This window comes from Sinohyriopsis cumingii, chromosome 13 (genome assembly GCF_028554795.1).
Source record: "Sinohyriopsis cumingii isolate HCF-2022 chromosome 13, ASM2855479v2, whole genome shotgun sequence".
In the NCBI taxonomy this organism is placed as follows: Eukaryota; Metazoa; Mollusca; class Bivalvia; order Unionida; family Unionidae; genus Sinohyriopsis; species Sinohyriopsis cumingii.
The window spans coordinates 64,886,431-64,913,296 of record NC_142973.1 but is presented as its reverse complement, the minus strand read 5'-3'; the positions used below and the strand labels follow the sequence as shown (position 1 = coordinate 64,913,296).

The following is a 26,866-nucleotide window of genomic DNA, read 5'->3' as shown; positions in this document are numbered from 1 at the left end:
ATTACATGATTGTGGGCAGGAATATACAAAATTTGGTCGATATACATGATCGTTGGTATCTATTCAAACGAGGGCCATGAAATACATTAGCAAATTCCTACAGTATTTTAAGGCAGGCGATTACGAATTATTTAAACCACGTTTTTCATCTGTCACAGATTTTATAATCATTTTGAAGTGGCTGCTTTATCTCGAGAAAAACGAGCGGTAAGTGTTATACAAAACAAAATCTTAATAGCAATTTGATCACTTTTGCGTCATTTGACAGTAAGAATAGTAATAAATAGAGGATAATTTCTTTTCCTACGTTAGGCCTAATACCTGGTATGTTTTATAGTGTGGTACACACACAAAAAACAACCCCAAAACAACACTAACAACATTTTAAAAAACCCACAAAAACGAGTGCCGTGCCGAAGCCACGGGCTAAAATGCTTTATTATCATTTTTTTTTATTTATAGCATCAATCACAAATTGAAATATATACAGTATTAGCGTTGGAAAAGAAAGTTTTCTTTTTGTTATATTTTTTTTCTCACCCTAGCGAAACACTTTCTGCAAATGACCTTAATAAAGAAAAATAATAAATTAACCTAAACCACTTTGAATGTCGACCGTATCTTTTATTTACACGGCATCATGCGCGGAAGAAAATACCAACTGAACCGGGATTTCAGACAGCAGATGAATTGAAGTTGATTCATTGAACATCATTAGCAATTGTACAATCAAACAGATGCAACAATGAAAAGTGGAACTATGAAAAATCGAGAATGTTAGATTTGCGAAGGATTTATTCCGAATCATTGTCTGCTAATAGAGAATTCATGTCAGTTGCTGTGTCGGCGATGCCCACACAGCGCGCCGTCCAAATGTGAAGTTGCGTTTTGCTGACAGACATAACACTGTGCCATAATTTATCTGATGGCATGTAAAGAAGCTGCTTAAATTATAGTATTTAAAAGTTTCTTCATTTTGTAAGAGCTCAAGAAATTAATTCTGGTTTGAAAGACAAGATGACGGTAAAACTCAGAAGACGTAGCTGTACAGTACCGTTGGTGTTGGAGACGTCATAATAAAGGTAACTGCGTTAACTTCGCTTTTTGTTTGGTAATTTGTTGGATATTATCTTTTGCTGATCTTCTTTGAGCTTGGAGTAAATTTTACATTCTGAACATTTTTATTTGCACTTATCTGCTTAATATGTATTGCTGGGATATCATATAGAATATGAAGTCAGTATAATGGTACTATATTACATATTTGAATGATAAAAGACTGGTAAATGATATAATGATAAACTACAAAATAAATAATTTGCCCAATATCCCAAATATGTTAATTAAAACAAACATTGAATGTAAATTCAGATATAATGAGCAGTTGTAAGAAGTAAGAAATAACATTTTATCCATTGAACCTGTTATGTGTTATCATCATCAGTTTTAAAATAAACACATGGAGACAAGTTTGCTTAAATTCTAAAATTAACACACACACACACACACACACACACATATGGTATTTTAATCTAATACAGAAATGGTGACATTGATATATGCAGACCAATAGTTTTTTTCTTCTACAGATATAAATTAAAAAGCCTAATTCTGACAGTTTCACCTACAACATTCATGATGGGAAAGGGCCACTAATTAAGAGCTGACATATGTGGAAGAAAAATACCATCCATGTTGAAAAGGGCTAGAGGTAATGTGAGAAAACATAATTTATCAATCTTATTTAACATTATTGTTGATATTTTATCTCAACTGGTCAAAAGGCTAAGTGGGTTTATGTAATGGTCCAGAGTGTGTTATTTATTTCACATCCCCTTCTGTCTTTCAACAGTAAGAAATTAGCTACTTTGGAGTCCATAGTTCTGATCAATTTGTTTATATAAAACTTGGTTTTGGGCTTAAATCAACATCTTGGATAAATCTAATAATGAGCAAAATCCAAGTATATACATGTGATCATGTATAAGATTAGTTGAGTTTTTTAACCAGCCTAAAAGCCATACTTCCACAATATAGGCTAAAATCATTAAGTTGTCCTTGAAGTTTGATGAGTGTTAACCATTAATAATAATAAGGTGATCTTTCATCTGAGTATGTTACCACCGCATGCAATATTTATACATGTAGTGCAGTTTTTACTAAACGTAGAATACATGCTTATATAAATGAGATCTAGATTGAAGAAGTGAAGATGCATACAAATACATGAGGTTATAACCACTACTGCTGATTCAAGTTTGATCATGCTTGGCCATTGGGCTTATAGAGTCAAGTTTCACAATGATGCTTATTATGAGTGTGATAAAGGTATGGTAGTGAAGTGACCTTGCATCTGATTGGCAGAGTTTCTTATGATTTGCACAACAGTGTTTATGATCCAATTTAGATCTGACTTGTTTAATTATTTGCTTGTATGTCTGAGGCTATAAGCAAAATCTATGCATATAATGTGGTGGTTCTACATCTCACTAGCCATTCTTGCTACTGCTCTTAAAACTATTTCTCATTAATTTCATCAGACTTGGTGAATAGATTTATCTCATCAAGATATAGCAAAAGAGCAATTTTGTAAAAAAAATATTCATTCATATTAAACTCAAATTCTGCATCTGATTGGTTGACCTTGCAAATACTATAAGGGCTCTATTTCTGACAAAAAGATTATTTTGATCTAATGTAGCAGAAATGCTTATATGATCAAAACATTGAACATATTTGATGACAAATAAGAAATAGTTTTTCATGCAAATTTGATAAACATTGATAAATCGGTTCATATCATTAAAAGCTTGGAAGAGTTTGATTACATGTGAGACCATCACATATTAATCATTCTTTATTTAGAGAATTATTTTTGTCAGGATTTAGTAAAATATGTAAAATCAATATGGACTGGTTTTGTTATGTACAGCAACACTAGTTGTTTACTGAGTACTGAGGGAATTGGAGTAAGGCAAGGGTACATTGCAGTAGGTAACCTGGTTGACTTGATAACAGGATTTTAACACAAACATTTTTATCAGGAGTCTAGCATACTAACCATTGATTCACTGCAGATCCTGCCCCCATTAGTTACCTTTTAATACATAAAGCATTTGGGTTTTTTATGTCACAAATCCCATAGGGATTAAAATTAACATCATAGGTCTCACTGGATAGTTTCATATTTTGACATCCCTCTAATTTTTAAGGTAGAAGGCATGAACCTAATTATCACAAGCCTAGCATTTATAAATTTACACATAAGCTAAATCTATAATGTGGTTCAGATTTACTTTGAGTTAGGCATGGAAATAGGTTGGCTTGTTGGTGACTGCCTGTCACAGTTAGATGAGCATTGGAGATCATATGCGTAACTTAGTCTGCAAATGAGCTGCCGACTTTTATTTGTGTCTGCTACAGAGGTAAATATAAAAAAATCTTGATGGTAGAGGGGTGATGAAAAGTATGCTAATTTGTTATAGTACTAGTGAACTTTATTCATGCATAAGGCACATACTGATTCTTTTAGTTGCCTTGTCACAGAAAAATATTGAAAATAGCTATTTCTAGTAAAAAATGAATGTAAAATGTACCTGCATCCTTTGACCCTACCAGAACCAAACTAAAAGCTCAAATTTGTGCAGCTGCTTTTGCTCATCACAAACATAATTGGGAGTATAACTGCTAACCCTACCCTCTAGCACACATTTCATTCATTCATTGGATTAAAGTCACGTGCACCTTTCGGTATGTGTGACTGTTTAGTTTGTACACGCTTGTGTACTTTTTGAATTTAGCGATTAACTTATACAATGCCCCCAAGCAAGCAAGCCGAAGCCCAGGTGCCCCAAAAGGTCCCGCCCAGGCTCTCATCGCTGCAACCTTCTCCATCGTTGTACTCCGTTGGTGGTCTGTTTCTGCATCCTGCATCTCCTTCCTCTCTCATTTCAGGCAGTAACCGAAGCACACCAGCAGCAGTATTATGAAATTTTCGTTGCAATCAATGCCCAGTTCCCTATATTTATTGGGCTATTCCTGTACTATCTTGCCAAACATGTGATTGTCACATACGCTTCAGATATTCCTGAGTTGTGAATTTTCCTATCTTTTGTAAGGTCTATTAAATTTTGTGTACTTTGCGTACTTGAATTTTCCGAAAATTTTTTCACATCTAGTAGGCTTTTAGTAGCCATTTATTTTGTTTTGGAGATCTCAATTTGGTTAAGTATTTCGTACGTGTGGCTTTAAACCAATCAGTGTGTTTCAGGGCCAGTAAGTTGTTGGTCAAAAGAGGGCTTTCGTGGGTCAGAATGAAAGCCCTATGTGGTAAAATTTGTTTGTAAAAAAAGAAAAAAAAAAAGAAAAGAAAAGAAAAAAAAAAGGTGGGTAGGGAGTGTGTATGCTATATTTGTGTGATGGCTATAGACATTTTTGTTCGTTTTTCTGCTTTTCCCACATATCCCGACAACACACATTCACGCTCACTTTCTCATTCACACTTATAAGTAGATGTGGGGGGTGGTGGCCTTATTTCTTTTGTTTGATTTCGGGAAGGCAATTCTTTTCATACTGGGGGGTGGGGGTGGTTTGTTTATTTGAGGCATACTCTTTTCATTGTTTCTGCCTTCATTCCCCAAGGTCTGCAAGTGTCCTGTTCTTTCTTCTTTTACTGCCTTAGGACGTTTAACTTCATCCTGTGCCTTTTCCTGCTCTTCTTTATTTCAGCTCTTTCTGCCTTATCCCGTGTCCGTTTCTATTTTGGCCTTCTTGTCCTTTTGATACTGCCATGTTCGCCGTGAGATGTTTTCTTCGAGGGAGGTGGTTTGATTGCCTTTGTTTCCCTTCGCTTTGACCACTTGGCTATTTACCTGTTACTTTTGTTTAGCTTAGCTATTTGTGATTTATTTTAATGTATATTTTTTTTATTTTTATTTTTTTATATTTTTTTTTATTTTTTTTTGATCCTACGGGACCTAGCATGCCGTTATAATTCCGAAACAGTGATTTTGTAATATTTTGTCCTTATCTGGTTTTTATTGTTCGGGTTATGATCGGCTGTGCCAGTCTGTGAACCCACGATACCGAGCCGGCCGTCACAATTCCCAAACAGTGATTTGTAATATTTTGACTGGTCTTTGATTTACTTTTTAATATTTTTTTTTTTGTTTTTTTTTTTTTTTTTTTTTCCTTTTTTTCTTTTTTTTTTTTTTTTTTTTGAACCTACGGGGCCTAGCATGCCATTATAATTCCAAAACAGTGATTTTGTAATATTCGTCCTTATCTGGTTTTTATTGTTCGGGTTATGAGCGGCGGTGTCAGTCTGTGAACCCACTAGCCCGAGCCGGCCGTCACAATTCCCAAACAGTGATTTGTAATATTTTGATTGGTTTTTTTCTTTTTTGGTTCGATCTTTTAGGTTTATTGGTTTTAATTTCTTTACATGGTCTCTCTTTATACCCAACCCTTCATTCGGTTTAGATTTGTCCCCTTTTGCCTATTTTGTTAATGAATGTCATGATGTTATTATAGGTCATTCCTATGTTATTGTTTTTTGCCACAAGTAACTCCGGGTATGTCCACCGTTCTCCTATTTGTTCCTGTTGAGATTTTAGTTCGGCCCTTTCCTGGTTGTATTTGGGGCATATATTTATTAAGTGTGCGATTGTTTCTGGAGTTGGGCAGTAGGGGCAGTTTTCGGTTGGTCCCCTTTTTATGTGTTTCCCTGCGCATCCTGCCAATAGTGTTTTACCTGTTCTTATTCTATTTATTATTGTTATATCGTATGGATTTTTGAAGGTCGGACTTTCGACTTTTCTACTTACTTTTTTCATCATCGTGTGTATTAGACTGTTTGCATCCGATTTTTCCCATAGCTCTTGCCACATGTCATTGATCTTGCCCCATGTTATTGATTTCAGTGACGCTGTATGCTATATTTTGGGCTTTTGGTTCGTTTGTGGCGTTTTTTGCTTCTGCATCTGCTTTGTCATTGCCTGGGATTATGGATGTGAGAGGGTATCCATACGAATTCAACGTGTTTGTTGTTTTTTTCAATCTCTTTAAGTAGCGATCTTGCATGATTAATCATATTAGGTCTGCTCTTGGATTGGTCTGTTGCTAACGATTGTAGTACACTGTAAGAGTCGCTTAGAATGACTGCCTTAGTTGTGGGGTATGTTTTGACGTATGTTAATGCCATTAGTATTGCCATGAATTCTACCGTGTATATAGCGCATTGGTCTGGGAGTCTTTTTCCAACGGCGACATCTAATTTTGGGATCACTATCCCTGCTGCAGTTTTATTTGGATTTTTGGTTTTTGATCCATCTGCGAAGATTTGCGTGTATGTCTCGTATTTGTTGTCAATGTACGTTAGTATTGATGCTCTTAGTCCTATCGGGTCATTTTGTTTTTGTCCTAGTTTACGTAAGCTAAGATCTATTTGTGGTGTGGGACAGGTCCACGGGGGGTCTGGGTAGTACCTTATTTTTTCTGGGTTGATATTTGCGATTTGAAATTTCCTTTTTAATTCTATAATTATTTTCCCACTAGGTATTTTTTTATTTTTTCCTTTTGTATCGAATGGTTTGTCGCATGCTAAGAGGGCTTGTAGCGTGAGGTGGTTGGGTTGGTGTATTGATATTCGAGTCGAGTATCGCAGCATCAATTCCTTCCGCCTTAGGTCTAGCGGGGGTTCTCCTACTATTATTAAGATATCTTGTGTGGGGGTACCATTTAGGACGCCGGTGCATACCCTTAGCGCTTTTGATTGGACTGTGTCTAGTTTCTTTAGTAACGTGGCGTTCGCCGCTCCATATACCTGGCAACCGTAGTCCAATTTTGCTCTTATAAGTGCTCTATATAGGGTAACGAGTGTTTTTTGATCAACCCCCCAATTCACCCCTCTGAGGTTTCTGTGGAGGTTGATGTCTCGTTTGCACTTCGTTACGAGTTCTTGGATATGAGCTGCCCACGTGAGTTCGTGGTCGAATACCATACCTAGGAGTGTCGCTTGTTTTTCGAATTTGATGGGTACCCCCTTTAGGGTTAAGTTTGGAGTGGGTGGGGGGTGGCCACCTCCCGGATTGAAAACTATGCCTACTGTTTTTAGAGGTGACAATTTAAATCCCCATTTATCTGTCCAATTTCCTATATCGTTTAGTCCTTTTTGTAAGTGCTTGGTCGTTTCTCTGCTGGCTGGGTTGCCAGTTTTCCATACGGCGCTGTCATCGGCGAATTGGGATAAGTCAAGGTGGTTGGGTTTTACCGCTGTTTCCAGGTCGTTTATCATTATATTAAATAAAGTTGGGCTGATTACGCTTCATTGTGGCGTGCCATTTTCCAGTTTGTATCGTTCGGAGTAGTCTTGTCCTAGTCTGACTTGTATCTTTCTATCGGTTAGGAAGTTAGCAATAAATTTGTATATATTGCCAGTTATTCCGTATGGTTTAAGTTTACTTATCAGTCCCTTAGTCCACATTAGATCATATGCTTTTTCCATGTCTAAGAAGATGGCTGTAACATATCTGGATTTTTAAAATTTTTCTCTAGATGCTAATTTGACAGCGGTTTCTAGTCTCATGAGTTGGTCTATTGTGCTTCGGTAGTTGCGAAACCCGCTCTGTGTATTAGCTAGTAGTCCTTTGCTTTCTAAATGGTATTTCAGCCTGTTGTTTACCATAGTTTCCATTATGTTACATATATTGTCTGTTAGTGATATGGGCCTGTATGATTTTATATCGCTTGAGGGTTTTCCAGGCTTAAGAATCGGGACCACTACTGCCTTTTTCCATCTTATAGGTATGGTACCGGTTTCCCATATTTTATTAATGAGGTTAAGTGCAATTGTGACAAGTTTTTTGGGTAGGTTCTTGTACATTTCATACCCCAAAGTATCCTCCCCGGGGGATGTGGTCTTTTTGCCGGCGAGGGCCTTTCTCCATTCGGCTTCTGTAAACGGAAGGTTTAGTGGGCCGTCATTATTTCCTGCTTCCTTTATGTTGTCAGAGTTGCTTTCCTCAAATTGCCTTTTATGATTTTTAAACTTATCCTCTAAGTTGGTATTGCTACACATGTTGGCGAAATAGTTTGCGAATAATTCTGCCTTATGTTTGTTGTTTTGTCCAGGTATGTTGGGGGTTATTGATTTAGTTTTGCCTCTCATTTTTTTAATTCTTTGCCACACCTCCTTCGATTTTGTGTTAATATCTAGTTTTGAGCAGAATTCTCTCCATGAGTTTTGTTTAGCTATCATAATAGTTTGTTTGGCAGTTTTTTCCTTTTCCTTGTAGTAGTTAAAGTCCCTATTATTTTTAGTTCTTTTGAATTTGTTTAGAGCTCTTTTTTTCTCTTTAATTGCTATTTTACATTCATTATTCCACCAGGGCACCGTGGGTTTGGGTGCTACTCCTTTAGTTTTAGGAATTGTTTCTTGGGCCATTGTGTTAATGGTTTCTATTAATTTGTCATTAAAGGTGTCAATGTCCCGGTGATATATGGTTTCTGGGTCGATTGAGTCACCTATCTGTTTGAACCTAATCCAGTTGGCCTGTTCGTATTTCCATCTTGGTGTGAAGGACGCTTTATTTTGAGGTATTCTAATTTGTATTTCTATATTTATAAGGTAATGGTCACTTCCCATAGGGTCGCTTTCATCAACTTGCCAATCAGAAATGCCTGTTAATCTTGGTGTGCATAGAGATAGGTCTATTGCTGATGTGTGGCCTGTTCTGTCATCTATCCGGGTGTGCATTCCGTTGTTTAGAAAAACTAAGTTGCATTTTTGTGCCCATTTTTCTACAATTTTTCCTTTAATGTCCGTCTTTTGACTCCCCCATAGTTCATTGTGCGCATTGAAGTCCCCGCATATTACCACCCATTCTCCACAGTCTTTAATCATTTTGATTGTTTCGTCTGCACTTAAATTGCGCTGCTCATTTGTTTCATAGAGGTTAACGATTAGTACCTGCTTAGTTTGAGCGGTTATTTTGACTATCTGTATTTCGAAGTCATTGGGCGGTCTACTATCTGTTAATTTATGCATTTCTGATGTAATTCCATCTCTAACAAAGGTTGCTAACCCCCCTCCTCTTGCTGTGGGGGATCGATGCTTTAGGTATTTGGTGTTGTAGCCTATGATGTTTGGGATACGTGAGGTATCATTTAGGTGGGTTTCTTGTATGCATATAACATCTGGTTTTCTTTCCTGTTCAAGTATTTTGTTATTTAGTTGGTCAGCGTGGGCCCTAAGGCCGCGTGCATTCCATTGCCATATTTTGATTTCTGCTCTGGAATCCATCTCTAGTGCAAAAAGTCTTAATAGTTTGTTTAATTTACTGTTGTTTTCGTTTTATGCGTGTTTCCTACCAGTGAGGGTGCTACCTATTTATTTTGTTTTTGGTATCCTGATTTTTGTTTTGGCCTGCTTATAGTTTACCCCATGGGAGATCATATATTCGACTATTAGGGCTTCTCTAAGAGCCCTGGGGCATTCTGCGTGGTTTGGTTTGTGGTTACCACTACAGTTAGCGCAGTGCTGATTGGTGGCGCTACATGTTTTCCGGTCTGGGTGGTGAAGACCACATTGATTGCACCAGAATAGGTTTCCGCAACTCTTAGAGTAATGCCCCCAATTTTTGCAGTTGCCACAGAACCGTGGTTTGTTTTTGAAAGCAAAAATTTTTTTAGCCTCGAGTTTTTCGGCTATTTTGATAGTTTCTGGGGTGGCGCCCTTAAAAAAGAGTACCACTGCAGTGCTATCCTTTCCCCTTCTTGTTTTTAGGCGGATTGCTTTCTCTACTTCCTGTCCTTTACTCCTTATGTAGTCTACTATTTCATTGGTTTTATTTTGAGTTGATACATATATGACTCCTTTGTTGTGTGTTTTTGGGGGGTTTGGGTCTATGTGTTGTTTTGTTCTGTTGTGTCTAGTGACCTGAACATTTATTTGGTCTATTCTTTCAATTTCCATATATTTGGCAATCTGTTGTTCAGTGGTGCATTTGATTATCAGCAAGTCGTCTCTAGTGCTTTTAAGCGTGAATTCTCCTTGGTGATGTTTGTTCAATTGCCATGCTATGGTTTTAAAGGCTAACTTCGTTATTTTGGAATTTACTCCCTTGACGAAGAGAGTCAGTTCAGCGGGGTGTTTCTTGTTTTGGATATTTTGCAGACTGGTCTTTTTTCCCCTGGTGTTTGTCTCTTTAGCTGACTTTGTTTCGTTGTCCATAACCGGCTTGCTGGGTCTTGTATTCTGACAGTTAGTGTGTTCCTTATTCTTTCTAACTGGTATTTGGGATTTGGTTTTCCTATTATTCTTACCTTTTGTTGAGTCGTGTGTGACTGCTTTATTTGTGGTAGGGTGAGGGCGTTCTGTTTCATCTAGTAGGTTCTCAGTTTGAGTCCCCTGGCTGCTAGTGTTTTTAACCAGCGTGGTCTGGGTTGTTTTTGTGCTTGTTGAGTATTGTTCCTCAGTTTGGGTACTCATGTCGGATGTAGTTTTGCGGTTACTCGGTAGATTGTCCACATTCTCGTTTACGCTTGGTGACAGGTAGAGTCTACTCATCGAGTCAGTTGGGGTCGAGTTGAAAATTGGCGTTAAGAACTGTATCTGTCGTTTTTCTCTTGGGGGGATGAGACTGCTTCGGAGTAAGTTTGCCTTAGTTTATCTGCCTTTAGGTTGACCAGGCAGCTGAGATAACTATTTGATGATGTGACATTAATTTTGTTGTTATCCATCTTGAGTTTCTTTATTTGATGTAAGGTATATATGACGGGATATTTCTTTAGTTTTAATCCTGGGTTTGTTTTGATTTCTTGCAATTTATTTGAGTTTAATTCTAGCTTAAAGCTATCTGTCTTAACTATACTTTATTCTATTTAGTACTATGAAAAAGCAACAGCTGTAAGGGGATATGCAAATAGCTTTTATTCTGATTTGTGTAATTAATTATTATATTACTATTATCCAATTTAAACTTATTGAAAATTATTTTCTAGCCAAATGGTCAAAGTAAAAGGTTTTACTTACCCCGATCCAATTTTCTTTTTAAGATCTTTAGAGTTTTTAAATACAGCCTTCTAATTATACAAGTTTCATTACATTGGTCAATAATTAGTCACATGTGATGACACTTGTAACTAATCAAACCACAGCAACTGAGAGCAGACTAAGCACTGATATTTATATGGTACAGTGGCAATATACAGTCTGTCTGCCGCAACACATGAAACAAACTGGACAAATCTGAAAGCCTTGAATTTGACTTTATTTATCTGTATGGTAGAACAGAACCTGAGTTGAAAAGCTTTTAAAGAAAGACCTTGATATCAAACCTAATAATAACTGCAGGAGTTATATTATGGATAATTAACCATTCTCTCAGTTTCAAACTGGGCATTCCATCCCATGGGGTTCTAAATGTAAACCAAGTGTAACTGATATCCTAATGAACTGTAAAGACCATAGCAGCACAACAGCAGGGGACCAGGTATGTCCAGATCCAGAAATCACAGACCAGTTTCAAACTGATGATGAACCACATAAAAATTACACATCTGCTAGAACTTATGTTATGAAGATAACTTAAATTGCATTATTATTAATCCTCCTCCTCACATTCATCATAATTGAGATGCATCATATATGTTTTATTGTAAAATAGTTTATGCAACATAATTCAGTGAAGACCTTTGCTGCCAATTTACCAGTGAACCATTTGTTTCAGTGAACATATTTTATGTTGTAACAAGGAGCATCATTTAAACATTATGATACACTTATCATACCTGTATATGAAATCTTAATACTAACACTTATACTTGCAATACTACTACTAATAAAAACACCTGCATTGATAATTTGATTATGTTCAATTGGACTTGTATCTAAATGATCACCAGCTGTATGAAAAGACATATTTTAATATATAGATATTGGATGGAATACTAGTTACCACAATTGAATAGTCATATGATAAATGATATATTATTTTAAACAATTTATATTTGCAGTGAAACATACTTTTACATTATTTTCACTTAAATTTCATTTATAGAGCAGTATACTCTGCATTCATTAAATTACTGAAATGGTTATAATACAACAACAAATACTGCAACTTCCAGAATCACAAAAATCAAAAGATATAAACAAAAACTTCCCTACATGTATCAACAGTTGTCACTTAATAGACAGAACTCTGAAGATTTAGAATAGGATGTTAACAAATTAGGTATTCAAGTTAAAAAGAAAAAAATACCAAGTAAGCTTACTACCAAAAAATCAAACAATAACAGTGAATTTTAGTACATTCCCAGGAAACAGAATATATGATTTTTCTTAACTTGATCTGATACATCTTAAATCTATAGAAAATGATTCATATTGTATGACTAAAATATTATGTAAACAAAAATTCCATCACTTTTTTCAGATGCAACATGCATACCCCAACCCATCCTTCTTGATCATAAAGTATACCAGCATTCCACTATAAGATGGGGAGCTGTAGTGGCTCAGTGGTTAGCTTTCTGGACCTGTGAAATAAGGTAGGTTCAAATTCTACCATCAGACCAACCTGGGTTAGCTACCATGGTGTGTCCTTGGGCAAGGCACTATACTTAAAGTGCCTTGGCACTAAATAACTTACTTGTGTTGGTTTACCATAAAAGGCCAAACCAAACACAAAAAAACAACAACTTTAAAATATGAGTTTTGTCAATACTAAGTAATTGAAAATCATACTGAAGAAATGTTTTTGTTAATACAGATTAATGGATCTAAAAAATCTCTTTCTTCTGCAGGAGTTTAAAATGTTAAATTAAAAAGGTCATGGTACACATTGCTTTGTTCGTACACATCAGGCTCCGTAACCCATATCCAACTAAAAATTTTAGTAGAGTCTGAATAAAACATATTTTAATCTGGATGATAATATTCTTTCTCCATTCATATATTACACCACCAAGATTGATCCAAATAAGATTACATTTTACTATAACACTGAGGATGAGTATGCCTCTTAACAACTTACAAATGTGGAGAGAATGGAGTTAAACTGAACTTTGATTTCTTTTCAACCATAGCACAAGATGATCATTTATTATGAAAAAACCTGAATAAAGTTGGAGTTCATAACCATGACAGTCTTGATACAATATAAATTCAATATATTATTGTTGTCTTGAGGTATAGTTCTGTATATTACAATCTCACACAAGATCAGGGTATATTTTAGTACCATACAGTTAATTCGGGATTGTATTAATACCTATTCTGGTGAATGAACATTAAATAAGATTTACTATTTTGGAACCAGTTGCAATAAAGTTTACTAAACAAGAGAAAATATGACTTTACTATAATATCTAAAATGTAAAATCTGCAAACAGAATACTTGCTTGACTTTACACTTCAACTATATCATAATATTTATTTGAAATGAATTTATACAAATGGCATTAAATTTGGTTTCAGGCTGGTAATGACAATGGTAGTAGTGAATAGGGACGGTCTAGGGACTAGGGAACTTCCATGTTAAAAAGGGTATATCCACTCTGGGGACTATGTAATTTAACATGGGAGAAAGAAAAAAAAGTATCCATTCTAGGGACAAGGGGAATTTAACATGGGAGAAAGAAAAAAAACTATTCACTCTAGGGACAAGGGAAATTGAACATGGGGAATAAATCGTGGGACTGTCTTGGGACTAGGGGAAATGGAACAGGGTCGGGACCCTATTTTAATAAGGTCCCGACCTGATGGGTCTATGAAAATGGAACAGGCGAAAATTGAAACAGGGAGGGGTCTCTATTTTTTTATTATTTTTTTAAACAAAAAAATAAAAAAAGGGGTAGGCAATTGAAAGTCAAGATCTTTTCGAGAGATAGGAATGGCCCTGAAAAGGGCCTTTGGTTTTATGTTAATATACCCTTAACATAAAGGGCATCTGTGACATCTTCTTCTTGACCTTAGGCTGTGCCTGACTGCAGGACCATAGATTAAGACTCTTTTGAGGCATCCTTGATGCTCCACATAAGATTCTTCGCATCCACAGGCTGGTGTCTGTCCTGTGGATAACTGTCCAGTTGGATCGGACATACATTGATATGTCCGTCCGGAACATCATCGAAGACACAAGCGTTGAAGATTGTACATCGGTCCACATGTTGGGGTGCTGAGTAACAGGTGAAGGGATGCAGTGAACTGTACTTATTTATAGGGGGAGGAAGGATTGAAACGGATTGAGTTTGTTGACCAATCCAAACACGCGTTACAAAATTCAGTCAGCCCACGTCCAATCCGAAGAGAGCAGTCTGTGACGTCACATAGTCTATATAGATTCGCTAGCGCCTGTGCGTAGTCAATCTAAGCGACAGTTTTTCAACATGACGGAAACTCAGAAAACGATCAGTTTGGGTGCACTGATGGTGGAGACTACCCAAGGGAACCCAGACTTACTTTCAGAAGAGGTGAATTGGGATTTTGTGGATTTTTTTACCTTGCAAGAATTTGTTCCTGAACCTTCGTCACCTTCTCCTTCATTACCGCACATGGAAAATTTTAGACAGAGACAGAAAGAAGAATTGGAGAAATTTATACAACAGCAAAAGGAAGCGGAACAAGCTTTTCTCCTACAGCAACAGCAGCAAGAAGAAGAGGTAAGAAAAAAACAAGAAGAAGAAGACGCAGCAGCAAAGAAACAAGGGTGTCAAAATCAAACGGTCACGGTACTGTTAGACATTTTAGTTAAGAAGTCTGAAACAGATGTATCAGACTTCTTTATTACAGCCGAAGAGAATACGACCTTCCCAAGCTAAACACTCCAACCCTGTGACTACGCCTACTGCACCATCCTTAGTGATTTCAACGAAATCATCATCAACAGTACGCAGTCCAGAAGTAGGCCTTGGCCATGGCAAAGGCTTAAGACAGTTAAAGTTGATTGTTTAAACTCACCCCTTACACCAAAAAAGGCCCTTTTCAGGGCCATCCACATCTCTCGAAAAGAGATAGGCTTTCAATTGCCAATAACTAAAAAAAACCATTTTACCCAATAGTACCTGTCTGTGTACGAGTGTGCGTGAGTGTAGGTTCTTATTTTAAAATCAAAACCCAAAGACACTTACCTTTTATAATTAATTATTCTTTTATAAATATTTACAATTCACAATTCACAACAGAGCACTTTAAAAAGTTCATAGACTTATTCTGTCTCATTGTTCACTCTGTTTTTTTAATTTCTTCACCGTCATAGTCTTTTCCTCCTCTTCCTCCTCACTTTCTTCCCTTCTTTTCTTCTCCTGTTTCTTTTTCTTCACCTGTCTGTTTTCTTCCTCTTCTTCTTCCTCTTCCTCTGAAGAATCCCTCTCTTCTTCTGACTCCTCTTGTTTCTTTTTTGGGCAGTCTGGTGACCAATGTCCTTTTTCTTGACAATAATAACAGGTATCTTGACTTTTGTCTCTTCTAACCCCTTTTTTTTCTTTTTTGACGGTCTGGACACTCTGAAGACCAATGCCCTTTCTTCTGACAGATATAGCAAGTATCTTGACTTTTATCTTGAAAGGAAGGAGAGTAGTCCCTCGGCTGGTCTGAAGAGAATTTTCTAATGACCCCTCGCAAAGCTCTGATGAAACGTTCAATCTTGGTAGTCTCTTCCATTGTTGTGCTCAGTTTGAGAGTGAAATGAATAGTGAAAGGACAAGACACATACCCTTTATATACGCTGGTCTGCTATGACTATAAATTAATCCATGGTGTTTAAACTTTAGTCATTTGACTTTTTGCTATCGAGATGAAATGATCCAATTCATTTGAGAAGAAAGAAGAAGAAAGTAAGAGGCAGAAACGTGATCTATCGCCTCGTACTAGGGCTGAAGTCTTGGCACAAATTCATGCCAGTGATTTTGAAGAGGACATGAGTGAACCAGAATCCAAACCCTCTAAACAAAGTTTACCACCCTTAGTCAACCCTGAAAAGTACTATGACATTCGAGAGACGGAAAAGCGTCCCTCTAGAAAATTTAGAACTACGGCTTACAAATACACAGTGAAGTTTAAAGATTTCAAGTCTGAAGTACTGTTAGAGAAAGCAAAAGGGTTCATCACCGACATGTGGGATTCTTTGCTCACCACACTCAAGCGACAATGTCAACCCAAAGAAGATGATCGCTTGAGACTTTCCATACAACATGACGGCTTGAAATCCCGTTTGGATCGAGTTTAGCAGCCCTGCAGAATTGACCACTTCCAAAGTCATGGACAAGATTCAACACGTGCAACAATCTAATGACCAGTTTGACATCACCGATGGAAAAGCCACACTGGACATGACCCACGTCTCTCCTCCTCAAGGGACCGGACAATGCAGAAAGACCTTATTGGTCAACAACCTTCGCATTACCAAAACAAGTCTTGTCCAAATTAACAATTTTCAAGACCACATGTGTTTAGCCCAAGCCATCGTGGTGGGATGAACCTATGCCGACAAGAACGACACGGTAGAATGGAAAAGAGCCTGGGAGAACATTCGAAAATCGAACCGAGCCAAACAACGAAATGAAGCAGAACTTCTGTTACAACAAGCATGCCTGTCCAAAGACACATCCTGTGGCATTCCTGAGATGCAAAAATTGCAAGATGCCCTAGCTCCACGATACACCTTGAAAGTGCACCCTCAAGAAGTGCGCGGGTCTCTGTTGTTTCGAGGGAAAGACTTTAAGGATGGAAAATACATTCACCTCTATCATCACGATGACCATTTCGATACCATTACCACTATCACTGGATTCCTGGGATACAAATATTACTGTGAGAAATGTGACTTATGATGGTTATAATAATCGAGAGCAACACAAACATTGTGGATCGAAATGCTCAGGATGTTTGGCCTCTCAACCCTGTCTGAGCGAAGGGCAAGAACCAGTGCATTGTCCTGCTTGTCTGCGCACATTTGTCAGCCCTGCCTGTTACCAACAACATCTGAAGATGCAAGGTTCACAGAAGAAATGTGCTTGTCAACTCCTGAGATTGTGCCCAATGTGTGGACAAGGTCTATGTATCAACAGTACCAAGGCACACGTATGTTCAGGAAAGAAAAAATGTCACATTTGTCACTGCATTGTGGACTTGGAACACCAATGCTACATACAAAAATACCAATCCCAACCAGAGAAAGAGGATGGTCACAAGAAGAAGAAAGGCAATTTCATCTTTTTCGATTTCGAATGCATGCAAGAGATCAGTATTCACATTCCTAATTTCTGCGTGGCTCATCGAGCGTGCGAGAAGTGATTCAAGAACCTATCTTGAGTTATTGCCCTCACTGCAGTAAGATTCCTGGAGGGCGTGAAAAAATCTTTCAAGGACCGAACACACTAGCCGATTTCACACAATGGGTCTTAGACCCCATCGACAAGACGTGGAGCCAAGAGGACATCGAACATTATTATGGAGATTGTCATTGTCATGCCACGGTGATGGCTCACAATTTCTCCGGATATGATGGACAGTTTCTTTTGAGATGTTATACGGAACGTGGCATCGAGCGTCCTAAAATCACTTTGAACAGAGCCAAAATCATTTTCATGCAAGTGGGACAAGTGCAGTTTAAAGATTCGATGAGCTACTTAGCCATGCCTTTGAGTCGAATGCCTAAAATGTTTGGAATGACAGAAATGGCTAAAGGGTACTTTCCACACTTTTTCAATACAGAAGCCAATCAACACGCCGTTCTACCCCATTTGCCTCAGGCTCACTATTACGACCCTGACAACATGCGTACCGAACGAGAAACTTTCTACGCTTGGTACCAGGCTCACGCCTCCGACCCTTTCGACTTTCAGGAAGAAATGCTAAAGTATCGTCGTTCCGACATGGACATTTTACGGCGATGCTGTGGAAAATTTCGAGAACTGTTCATGGAACACGGAGGGGTTGATCATTTAAAAGAGGCTTGCACCATTGCCAAAGCGTGTTCCTTAGTCTACTGACAATGATTCATGCTTGAAAACACTGTGGCTGTCATCAGTCCTCAAACGACCAACTATGTCAAACGTCAATACTCGGTCAAAGCCCCATGCTGGTTGCATTACTTGTGCGACAAGGAAGACAAATGGATTCAGCATGCCCGCAACGGACAGGGCGAAAGATCATCGGAATGCATTCGGTCAATGGCTGGGACTTAGAAAACCCCAAGATCATGTACGAGTTTAACGGTTGCTTATTTCACGGATGTCCCGTCTGTTACCCTGACCGCGGCACTAAAAATCAGTTCTTACAACGAACCATGGAAGACTTGTACCAGGCCATTTGTCAGCCACGCCTAAAGTTAGAACAGGAAGGATACCAAATGGTGGAAATGTGGGAACACAAATACAATCACCGTTTGAACACCGATCCCGAGTTTAAACGCCTCATGGAAAGTTACCAGTTCATGGACCCGCTGAACCCGAGGGATAGTTTGTACGGAGGAAGGACCAATGCCACCTGTTTGCTGTACCAAGCTGACGAAGAGAAAGGAGAAGAAATCATATACTTGGACGTGTGTTCACTGTATCCCTACGTGTGCAAATATTGTTGCTTTCCTGCAGGGCACCCACAATTGTTCACCGAACACATCGACCTAAAAAACATTCGACAATACGAAGGCTTGATCAAGTGCAAAGTTTTGCCTCCCACGAACCTATACCATCCCGTCTTACCTCGCCATTGCCAAGGCAAACTTATGTTTCCTTTGTGCCGTACTTGTGCTGAAACGTGCAACCAAGATCAACCTTGTCATCACACCCAGGAAGAACGGGCCTTGACGGGGACATGGGTCAGCGTAGAATTGTGCAAAGCTCTGAACATGGGATACCAACTGTTAGAAGTGTACGAAATTTGCCACTTTCCCAAGACACAATAATTCCACAAGGGTGACCCCACGCAGAAAGGCATTTTCGCAGACTACGTGGATGCCTTTTTGAAACTGAGCAAGAAGCCAGTGGCTATCTGTCCTGGTGTCACACTCCCGAAGACCAAAAGACATTCAGAGAGAAATTCTGGGCACAAGAAGGCATTACTTCAGATCACATTGAGAAAAACGAAGGCAGGCGATCGTTTGCCAAAGTGATGTTAAATTGCTTGTGGGGTAAAATGGCACAATGACCGTGTTTACCCAAGACGGAGTATTTGACCGAACCTTCCCGCTACTTTCAGATGATTCACGACAAAGCCAAATTCATGAAACACGTGGACGTCGTTCGTGAGGATTTGATCTTGGTGAATTACGAAGAAGATCTGAACTTTGTAGAAGATGACCCCTTTGGAAATGTCATCATTGCAGCTTACATGACAGCTCATGCTCGCTTAAAATTGTACGAAGCTTTAGAACTGTTAGGGGAACGTGTCTTGTACTTTGACATGGACAGTTGCATTTATATCGATCACCCGAGTCAACAGCACCCTGACATCGAAGGAGACTGTTTAGGAGCCTGGACAGACAAGCACCCCGATGACAAGATTCTAAGTTTCGTTAGTGGTGGTCCCAAAAATTACGGCTACGAATACTGGGCCAAACAAGGAGAAGTGCACACGAAGTGTAAAGTGAAAGGACTTACTCTGAATTATCGTACCAGTTGAGTGGTCAACTTTGGCATATTGAAAGAAGCCTTGCAGTCTAGAGATAGTGACCACCTATCAACCCAACAAGATTGTACGTTTACCCACACACCACATCGTCAGTCGACCCTTGGAAAAAGTCTATCAAATCGTGTAGCAGAAGCGAGTGCGGCTTCCCACCCACTTTACTTTGCCGTATGGACATGTCGGTATAAAACATTGGTTGTAAGAGGATAGCCACCCACCAGAAGGATGACTTCGCCGCAGCAAGAAATCGAGTGAGAAATCCAGTGAGAACTCCAAGTTCAAACCCTACCATTTTCCAGTCTTCTTACCTGACTATTGTGATTGTGCCCGTCGATTGGACATGTTTCAAAAATGGCCTACGGATAGGGAAGGATTACCTTCTTCGTATGTTTTAGCTAGAACAGGATTTGTCTACTTCGGACCCGAGTCAGGATTGGGATACGAAGTACAGTGTTTCGCTTGCGGACTGAAGTTACGAATGGATCTATGTATCTACAAAGATTCAGCTATTCTGGAACATACTCGATGGTCTCCGCACTGCCCTTACCTTTCAATGGCCTTTCCACCCATTAAACTACGGTACAATTATGACGGTACCTTAGAGACGGTACCTTCCAAAACTAGACGTAAACACATTGCATCCTATTTCATTGTTGTTTCTTTTCCACATAATAGCTTATTTTTTATAAAATGTTAAACTTTACTAATCTTTTTTCAAGATCACTTTAGTTTGCAAAAATACATCTTGTCATTTATTGGCATTCTACATTGAATTTTGTAAACTAGCTATAAACCTGACCTAATTACTCAACGTAACTGCTGACAGAAACAGTCTACAGTAAATGTATTTCATTTCTATAGCTCGATGGATAAACATTACATCTTTTAAAGCTGTGCACAGAATAGGCCGACATATCACGAGTCAGGAAAACATGGGGGTGGTATCCCCTGTGTCCAAAATTAATATCATTTTGAATAGAATATTCTAGTGACAATTGCCTCTTTTCAAATGGTAAGCATTGCTTTTTTTTATTTTCATCAATCTGTCAAATTCGGTATGCATTTTGCTTTAATATTTGAGATGGAAACCTTAGGTGCATAGAAATGTCAGACAGCATTGTACATCATGGATGGTGTCCAACATACTTTTATGATCATAAAACAAAATCCCATTTTTTAGTTATGGCCACTGATTTAAAAAATATTCATCCAAGCTAAATATAATAATAATAATAATGAGGACTTTGTATAGCGCCTAATCTTTAGAAGCTCTAAGCGCTTTGCAACATTAGACAACATAAAAACATACACAATGATATAATTACAAAAACAAACACCATGAAATTAGAAAACATAAAAAACATGCTGAGAATATTTAAGGTAGTTAACATTATTAAGTCATTAAGTTTGTTTTTGTAGTCAGAATAAGTAGTTTTGAGAGCACTCTTGAATGGGATCACTGCGTCTTTGTGTCTAAGTTCAGTGGGCAATTCATTCCATGTTGCTGGGCCCTGGTATGCAAAAGAATGCTGTCCATGTGACTTTGTTTTCATAGTGAGAATAATGAGTATATGATTGTTGGAAGAGGAGTGTAAGTATCTTGCTTGTGTGTACACATAGGTGAGGTCGGATAGGTATGTTGGACTAGAGTCTGTCAGTGAAACGTAGCACAGAGAACTAATGTTGTGTTTGATTCTGGATCGAATGGATAGCCAGTGTTGGGTACAGAGCAGCGGGGAGGTGTGCTCTGATTGTGGTACTCTAAGTATGATCCAAGCAGCTATGTTTTGAACTTTTTGAAGTCTCTGCAGTAGATATTAAGATGAACCAGACAGAATTGAGTTACCATAGTCCAGTCTTGAAAGCAGTAATGAACACACAAGTGTTTTAGTGGCATCAACTGAAAGATATCTGAGAATGGAGCTGATGCGTCTCAGCTCAAGATACGCAGCCTTGCATATGTTCATGACATGTTGGTGCAATGTGAGAGTACTGTCCAGAGTAACACCTAGGTTTTGTACTGATTGTGTGAATTTAATGTTGGTGTTGCTGATATTTATTGTGTGAGGTAAAGGATGTGAATGAGAAAGTCTTTGATAAGTAAGTATGGCTTGATTTAAATTGTGTTTTTCATGTGACTTGCCAGAGATTTTTAAATGAATTGATAAAGTAACTTGAGACACATTTCAAAGTACATGTTTTAAAAATATTCCATTGATTATTGCTGGCATTTAGAAAAATGCAATGCATCCTTTGTTGTGAAACTTATTTTAAAACATTGTATTACTCATGCAGAAGCCTGCTTGAAAACTAATGGCAAAGCAAAGGCAAATGGAATGGAAGAGACCATATCAGAGACCCTCAAATATGCACCCAACCAACGCAGAATGATAAAAAACAAGGTAATCCAAATGACTCTTATTTCATCAATATTGGATTCAGTTTCGTCTTTTAAAGCATAGTATTTGCAAAGCGGATGCATTTCTAAACTGATAACAAAATCAGCTTATCCTATTGCCCAGGACTATCAGAGCTAGAGTCCAGCTAACTACAATATGCATATATCTTGTCTGATCGGACAAGTGCCTCCATTTGGAATTTTTATTCACATGAAATATTTGGATGAAATAAATTCATCTTTGTGCAAATTGATTGCACCATCCACTTGCCAGAAATGACAAGTAAGTGCAAAGTTATCTTGTATCATGGCTTAATGATAGTAAGGGAAGCACAAGTGCAGTGAAGAAAATTTCATACATTTTTATAATGCTGATTAACATGACTTCTGCATATGTAACTAGTGCTGAGATGATATGACTTTATTTAAGCATTACAATTTTGTTTTAATTTGCAGGTGCCTGAGCAGAAGAAGTAATAGATAAACTTTACAGTGGAGTTGGAGACTGATTCTGATTCATAATCTTAATTAAATCTAGAAAATAAACATTAAAGTCATATTAAAATATCTGTTGTATTGTTTCCTTCTTTCATTTTTCTCTTAAAAACAAATGTCTGAACCTTTAGTCTGTAAATTCAGTGGATTCCTTATCAGCCCATCTACTTTTACTTTACACCATGCTACTTTAAAAAAAAAATGAATTATCCCCATTGGGGTAGGTCCCCCCAACCCCCCACCCTACTTTGTCAACTTACCTGCCACATTTAAATCTAATGGAAGGCCCTGCTGTAAAGCCTGTTAGTAAAACTACCCAACAAGAGGATTTCATACATTTGCAACTCCTAGATGGATGGTAATGTTTTCATTTTTGTAATGTAGATTTGGACATTCTTGCCACCAGTATGGAATATGTGTTTCAGAAACACAAGCAGCTTTCATCAGATTTGCATATAGGTTTTATATGTTGTGAGTATGTTGTAGGAAGTTTTTTTAAATAACATCATATGAGATGATGCCAGTGGAAATGGCAGAAAAGTGTCTGTATTGTTCACCAACTACACCTTGTTCTTACAAAATGTGGCTGTTACACATTCCCATGATGATGTCACTGACAGCCATCAGTGAGGAATGCCCCAACAAGCATAATACAAATTGCTTCCATTGTAATTGTTACAATTCCATTCTGACCACTCCGGTGTCCTAGTGGTTAGAGCGTCCGCCTCAGAAGCGGGAGGTCATGGGTTCAAACCCCAGCCAAGTCATACCAAAGACTTACAAAAATGGTATTAACAGCTACCTCGCTAGACGCTCAGCATTAAGAGGTTAGTGTTAGGACTGATCGGCCTGGTGTCAGGATAATGTGACTGGGTGCAACATCATACTACATGTTTGCAGCATGATGCCCCAAGTGCTATACATCACTATAAACTGCCACACTGCAGACATCGTAGCAATATGACTGAAAAATTATTCAAGCTACGTTAAAAATCCAATCACACACACACAATTCCATTCTACGATCCAGAACCAACACTAATTCCGTACTACAGTTCTTGCATTTCAATCCAATTTTGCTTTTGAAATGTAGTGCCACTCAATTCATAATGAACCCATTCATTTCAAACACTCGCAAATACTTATTATTCCTGTCTACAACTGAAAAATATCTATATAAAAAAATGTGTAACTGTGTTTTATGCAAGGGCATGGAGATGCACAAAAACTTGCACCTGAAGCTTGAATAAAACCCCGACTGTGGATAAGACTTTACCCATCGATTACCCCAGCTTGGGGATAAATTCCGACCGTGGCGATTTATTATATATCCTATGACTGCTCCAGCTTGAGGGCAAAATCCAAGCACATCCCTAAAAAGATAACAAGTATAGCGGCTCTTTACCTTCTGTAAATGCCACTTGAGCTTCCTGATGCTGTTGTATCTGCCATTTGACAGAATCACGAATGTGGATATATTTCTTAATTGCCTCTAGTTGTTGAGCTAGTTTAGCTGTATGAAATTCCTTTGTGCAGACTCACTCATTATTAATATTACAACAGTGATTTAATTACACATCACCTGTCAGCACACCGATGATAAGTCAGTTATTTTATAACACACCAACAAGCTTGCCCCTTGCACCCCCCCCCTTTTTTTTTTATTTGGGCACCTGTGGACATGAATCTGCAAGGCTCAAATTGTCATTTTTAATATAAGATCTCAACATTTTTAAGGCCTTAATTTTAAAGACATCCTTAAAACCCCCAAAAGGTTATCAACTGGATCACCAGCCTTCGTTTAGAGTAACAGCAAGTATATATATATATTTAGGTCTAAGGAAACACAATAAAAATGTTTGATTTAACAATGACATATTTGCCTCAGGTCTGTGATCCTGAAGTGAATATTAACTGTCCATTTATTTTCTTGGCTTTTCTTTACTAGGAAATTGATTATAGAGATTTCTGCAATGGTGAAGGCAATGTAAAAATTGGTTACTATAACATACTTTTTACACCATGTTTGAAAAAATAAATCCAATGGAAAGGTTATAGTCTGAAAATCTTCATTAAATTAAGTTAATATAGGGGAAAAAACTTTAAGAGTTCATAAATATTTTTCAGTGCTGAATAAAGATATAACATAACACTTTCTGCTGTGATTTTAATAGTTTCTGAGAGCATGAAAAATTTCTAGAACTATAATGTATAAATGTTTTCAAAAGATTATATTAATATGAGGGAAAAATCTGTTATGAAATAAACTGACAAGATCTTGTATGAATTCATGTTATCTTTAAATATGATATTTGTGTGAAAATATCTGGAAGAAAAAACAAGATGGTGCCACTCAAACATACAATGTGGTTGCCACAGTAGCCATATTAAGAAACTTTTTATCGCTACTTCTGAATGGATAATTGTGTCAGCGTGTCAACATGTGTACAAAATACTTATGTTGATGTCTAGCAGGTCCTGAATGAGAATTATGGTGCTGTACAGACATCCTATAAGGCCACCAATGTGGCCATCCTGAAAATCTTGGTATAACTACTTCTCCTGAATGAATCGTCATATCAGTGAAAGACTTCTTATGTCTAGTTGGACGTAAAGGAAAATAGTGCCAATCTAACCTCCAATATGACTGTTTTAATGGGCATCTGGAAAACCCCTTCCTTGCTACTTCTCCTAGATGGCTGGTCATTTTGACATTGTGCTTTCACTAGATGACCTATTTGATGTCTGGTTGGCCATAAATGGAACTATGCATATGGTTTTGATGTCTAGTTGGTCCTAAATGTGGTTTTTGCTGCTCATAAACTTCTAATGGTATTATAGTTGGTTCCTTAATGAAACTGCTGTACAAAATTAAAAGGCCTTCTCACTTTCTGTCAAGTTGGATACAATTATCTTTACCAGCTAGGATTTCTTGATCCTCTTTTTTATACATCAACCCTTCGCATATGTAGTTAGCTAAAACAGTATTTTGAACAATTAATTGCCCTCTTGCAAATACAATCCCAATTGCATGCTTTTACCAGTGTGAGAGCTCCTTATATAAGTAGCTAAGTATTCAGTAACTGAATTTCCACATCCACATGCATCAACTCAGAATTAAAAGTTGCAAAACATATACAAATTTGAAAATCTTGAGACATGTGTCACTTTGCATGGTGGGTGTTATGATTTAAATGCAACAAGGAAATTGAATTAGGGTTAATTTCTTTAAGCTGTATTCAATCATGGGGCCCTGGATTATAGAATGGTCTAGGCATACACATCACTAATCAACTCTCTCTAGTCCAACCAATGTGTGTATATGAGAAAGCTTGCCAGTAGCGTTATGTATGTTGATTTCTTCCAATAAATATGTTGGCTGCCATGTAAAGTCTATGATGTCCTGAAAAATGGTGTTAAGCTCCATACAAGCAAGCTAAACAATCAATGATATAATGGAACAGTAGACACCATTTTAGCTAAATATGCCAAGAATTGATTTAGAGACTTGGTTAGTGATGATGACTTAAAATTGGCAAGGGATTAAAAAGATAAAAGAAATGACCTTTCATGGCACTGTAATATAACAAATGAGGAAAAACAAAAGTTTATTGCATTTGAACCTTTTGTTTTTTCACAGTTTCAATTTAAGTCATAAGGCCCCTTATTTTGCCTTACCAAACATATAGCAAGTTATTACCTCAAGCCCTAGCACTAATAATGCCTCACAAGTAAGCAGTCTTTTATGAAGTCTCAAGTCTGAGTATATGTCTAGCAATACTTATGTCCAGTTTGTTTATAAAATTCTTTCTCACATGGTACAGTTTTCAGAGAGACACGATAAATTCAACAAGTGTGGTAATGAAGGGACAGGCATTCTTTATTTATGCACACATCCCAAAGGGACATTGCTATGTTTGAATCAACACTGAACTGAAGAATGGAGCATCAGCTGCATCAATTAAAATATTGTGGCCCACACAAAATACTGCAAGGACTATAATCAATTTATGAGTGCAATGGGCATGAATTACTGTAGCAGACTGGAGGAAGTAATCCGAATTTATTAATATCTTGAAGCTAAATATAGTAAAGTTTTCATCTATAATCTGTGGAATCATTTTTGCACACAGTTTGCAGGATTTGTCTTTGGGTCATCGTTTTTCTTTTTCTTCATCTTTCTAGCTTATGGTATCTTGATAAGTCTTATGGTGCCGTGCAACTGCACTTGATGATTACCACAGCCAGTGACATTGTATCAAATCTTCTGGGATCAGATGATTCAATGCAAATTCCACATAACCTATCACCATCCTCATGTTTGCCATCTGACTTACTAAGTT

The 26,866-nt window shown here is 37.6% G+C and overlaps 1 long non-coding RNA gene across 1 annotated transcript; it reads left to right on the top strand.

Moving 5' to 3' along the window:
• Nucleotides 1-38: 38 nt before the first annotated feature.
• Nucleotides 39-22,603, top strand: LOC149785737 (uncharacterized). The gene is made up of 5 exons (XR_016413525.1): nt 39-1,082; nt 1,590-1,711; nt 12,438-12,552; nt 21,926-22,032; nt 22,485-22,603. It is a non-coding gene; the product is annotated as an uncharacterized LOC149785737 (long non-coding RNA).
• Nucleotides 22,604-26,866: the final 4,263 nt, after the last annotated feature.